This window comes from Neomonachus schauinslandi, chromosome 6 (genome assembly GCF_002201575.2).
Source record: "Neomonachus schauinslandi chromosome 6, ASM220157v2, whole genome shotgun sequence".
NCBI lineage: Eukaryota > Metazoa > Chordata > Mammalia > Carnivora > Phocidae > Neomonachus > Neomonachus schauinslandi.
In genome coordinates, this window is record NC_058408.1 from 26,603,145 (window position 1) to 26,607,794 (window position 4,650).

The window sequence follows — 4,650 nt, forward strand, 5'->3', positions numbered from 1 at the left end:
TTGCCAGGTGGTAAGGAGAGTTCAAGAAAGATGAGCAAGATACATGAAGCACAGGGCGGGAAGTGGGGGGAGAGGGGAGGAGCTAGACAGTGCGGGGAGGGGGGGGCGGGTGGGTGTGTGACTTCTATCCATTTTCGTGGGGTTCCATCCACATCCCAGAGTCTGTGCTCCTTGATGATGACCAGCTCCAAGCCCTGTCAAGCCAATGTTTCTCCCTCCTTCCCCCCCGCCCCTCCCTTCCTCCCTCCCTCCTCTGCCCTATCCTAGGCTCAGAATGAAGAGAGAGAGAATCAGAGAGAATCAGAATGAAGCATACAGATGGCCAGGAGGATATTCTGGAATGTCAAGAGTAAAGTTTGCTAATTGGTGGCCTGTGGAACTAAAATGGCTCGAGGACCCGACATGTGTTTTGATAGCTCATTAACAGAAAAACCTTTTTATTATGGTTAATTTAAAACATATACACATTTACACATTACACAATAGTATTAATACACAATACACATTACAGAAGAGTATTAATAACCCAATATACCCAACAACCTGCTTCCACAATCACCAACTCATTGCCCATTGTGTTCCATCTGTGCCCCCCACTGCCACAAAACCCACTGGAATATTTTTTTAAAAGATTTTATTTATTTATTTGAGAGAGAGAGAATGAGAGAGAGAGAGAGAGAGAGAGCACAAGAGGGGGGAGGGTCAGAAGGAGAAGCAGACTCCCTGCCGAGCAGGGAGCCTGATGCGGGACTCCAGGATCATGACCTGAGCCGAAGGCAGTCGCTTAACCAACTGAGCCACCCCCCACTGGAATTTTTTTAAGCATTGACTTTTTGCAAAGATTTTATTTATTTATTCTAGAGAGATAGCGTGGTGGGGGGGGGGGCGAAGGAGCAGAGGGGAGGGAGAAGAAGGGGGGAGGAATCCCAAGCAAGGCCTGATCCCACGACCCTGAGATCCCATGACCCTGAGATCATGACCTGAGCTGAAACCAAGAGTCTGACATTCAACAGACTGAGCCACCCAGTCACCCCAAAGCATTGATATTTTCAAAAGTTGGATTTGAAACTTTTAGGCGGAGAAAGCACGTCCCAGTTGAACACAGTCATCATCCTTCGGTGCTGTCTTATCTTCGAGTCGACAGCCTAGATGACCTTGCTCAGTAACTCTCCTGCCTGTTCCCCGAGATGCTTGAGGTCACGAGCACTGGTCTAGGGGCAGCAAGTGAGAAATGAAGAGAGTCGGGACAAATCAGGGATGCCATAAGGGAAGCCATAAGGGAAGCCATAAGGGAGAAAGTGACAGGTTATCTCAACCAACCTGCCTTTCTCATCCCCTCGACAGAGGACAAAACCACCTCTAGAGTGGGGGACAGGGGGCTGGGTTCTTGAGACCTGGCTTTGCCTTTCACACGCTGTGTGACCTTGCAGATGCCCCTCTCCCTCTCTGGCCTCAGTTCATCTTCTGAAAATGTGAGGTTGTACTAAGTGACCTCTGAGTTCTTTTCCAGGCATAGTGTGAAGAGAGCCTGAGATTTGGGGTCAGGACCCGGGGTTAACATCTCAGTTTTGCTACTCTAGCTAGTGGGTGAACAGATCTTGGGCAATTACCCTTGTCCTGTCCAGGGCGCCCCCCGAGATAACTCAAGGGTCATTGGAAACATCAGCTGGGAGAGCATTTTGTGGTTCACTGGTTTCATAGAGCCAGACACTGACCTGAGACTCCTCCAGAAGAGCTTCCTCTCCTCGAGTCTTGGGGACCCCAACTGGCATAGCTTCACCCCAAGGGAGGCATTTATGTCTTCCCGGATCTCAAGGACGACATGAGGACAACCCTGGGGCACGTGGTGAAAAGTCAGGATATGCTGGCTATTGATGCTTGCTCCTAGGAGGGGCTGGGGCAGCCTGGTCGGGGGAAGACATGGGGCAGAAAATTCGGGGAAAGAGGCAGGGGAGGCAGGCAGTGCTCCAATGGGGTGGATTGCAGCTACGTTTACAGAGAACCTGGACTCACTCACTCTTCCCACCCAGGCTGAAACTATCTCAGAGCTCACTGCTTATTTGACCCGCACGGTAACTGCCGTCTTGTTACAAGCAGTGAATACTTGCAGCCCAAGAAGAAAGGGCATGACTGTGTCCGATCCTTTCCATCGAAATACAGAAGGGAGGCTGCTCAGGCTCCCCACCTCCCCACCGCCCCACCCCAGCCTGTGCCAGGAAGGAGCAGTGTGGCCCGGAGGGGTTTTGGCTCAGACTGCCCCGTGGTCACGAGGCACACAGAGGCTGGCCCTGCGATGGACCCTCGGCCCTCACCCTGCTGAGGCTCACGGCGCAGGGTAGCTGGGGGTCCTGGTCAGTGCGGAACAGCGAGAAGCCGTGGGAGTCCTGTGGTCGCCTATCTCCCCACCCCGCCTGGGGGGCCAGGGTTGCCTGGGGTAAGTGGGCTCCTGGTGGTTGGAGGCAGTATCCTGCTCGTCATGGCATAACCCACAGCCCCCACCAGGGCCTTGGCACACCCTGGGTGCTCAGTGGGAGTCTGTTTCATCACATTTGAGAGGGCTGAACAAGGAGATTCTCTGTCACTTGCTTTATAAAAAATGTTGTTTTTTGAATATGAATAGGTAATACATTCTCTTGATTCAAAATCCAAAAGATACAAAAGGTTATACAAGGAACAGTCTTCTTCCCCTGTCTGTCTCCCCATCCCCCAGTTTCTTCCAGAAGACAATCAGCATAGCAGCTCCTTGGGTCTTGCTAGACTTATTTACTGCATATACCAGCGATTTGTACAAGCAACTGTGCACTTTTATTTTTACTTTGTGGCATATCTTGACGATCATTCCATCTTGGTATACAGGCTCTCTCTCTTTCTCTCTCTGCCCAGTATTTATTTGACCCGTCCTTCTTGATGGGTGTCTGGTCCTCCTGCTGCATTTTTTTTTTTAAAGATTTTATTTATTTATTTGAGAGAGAGAGAGCACATGAGAGGGGGGAGGGTTGGGAGGGTCAGAGGGAGAAGCAGACTCCCTGCCGAGCAGGGAGCCCGGTGCGGGACTCGATCCAGGGACTCCAGGATCATGACCTGAGCCGAAGGCAGTCGCTTAACCAACTGAGCCACCCAGGTGCCCCACTCCTGCTGCATTTTTAAGGCAGGCAGTGCCGGGCTTGGAGTCTCACGAGCTTGGGTCTGGTTCCGACTCTGCCTCACCTCCATGTGAACTAGGTGGCCTTGAGCTTCTGGCTTGTCCTCTCTGAGCTTCCATTTTCTCAGCTGTAGGTGACGGGTATCCACAGCAGGCCATCAGCTCAGTAGTTCAGTTATTCTATAGTTTAACTTTCTTCTACCGTTTAACTTAATTTCCGAATCTGAGTGCTCATTTCACGCACAGTGGAAAACTTCCTCTCGGTCCTTCTTGGTTTCCCTCCCCCTGGGGTTGGACAGCAGTTGGGGTGAGTTTACGGGGCGCCAGGGCCTGGGTGGGAGGGTGTCAGGGTGCAGGTGGGCACAAGGTTCCCTGCGAACGTTCCACCTGGCTGGCCACGCTCTTCATCCAAGGAGGCCCGTCAGCGATTAGCCTTCTGGCACTTTCTAAGACTGTGTACAGAGGACAGAAACCTTCTGCAGAACTGTCATTTCCTCCTGGAGATATGCTGGCTGCCTGGCTCTCTGCCCGGGGCTCAGTTCCCACAGAACCCCACATTCTCCCCTGACCTGGCCCCAAGCAGGGGCCATTTCTTCTCTGCGTGGAGGAAGCTTCCTTGTCCCCCTTACTTCTAGCCAAGACACTGTATCTATGCTCAGAAACCCCCAAGGGCTGAGGCTTGTGGAGCATGAAGCCAAAGCCACTTGTAGACTGCTTCCATCTCTGTGTCCCCTGAGGCAGGGAACACAGAGCTGGTCCACTTGTCCCAACCAGAGGGAAGGAGGGGCAAAGACAGGGGAGGAAGAAATGGAATATCTGTTGGCCATATTTTGAACACACTAGGACAGAAGGACCTGAGATTCCTTTCCACTCATTGTCCACGATCCTGTCTAGGGGTTGACAACTCGTGGGCCACCAGCTGAGCAGTCCCGCTACACTGTCAGCTGGTGTAAGCCGATCACACTGGCCTGGGGATGCTTCGTCAGCATTGCTTCTGGAACTCCTCGGGGGCTGGAGAAGCCAGGCTCAGGTGAGTGGTGATGGCATTCTGCCTTCCAAGGGGACATCTCCCAGTTTCCAGGGTGCCTCTGCTGCCCCAAAATCATCCCAGAACTCTGGTCGAACTTAACTTTATGTTGTGAAAATCACTTTTCACGAGTCACAACACCTGGCTCTAACTTTCAGGTCCCAGGTGTCACCTGAAAAGCCACCAGTGCCACCCTGCTCCACTGCAGGAGAGTGCTGAGTCGTGACGCTCACAGAGGGCACACTCGCTGCGGCCAGGTGACAGTGACCAGTGTGTGGACGTGTGTGGTCAGTTACGCCCCATATCGCAAGGTCTAGGAGGACAGGAACTAGGCAGGCACCACATATGGCCTCGGGGGTCCTCACCTCCACATGGGCACCTAGCATCCTCGTTAAACTGGCTAATAGTGACAGCAAGAGCTAAAGCTTGGTGAGGCTTACAGGTGCCAGGCTTTCTTCTACGAGTACAACTCTGGTCCTCA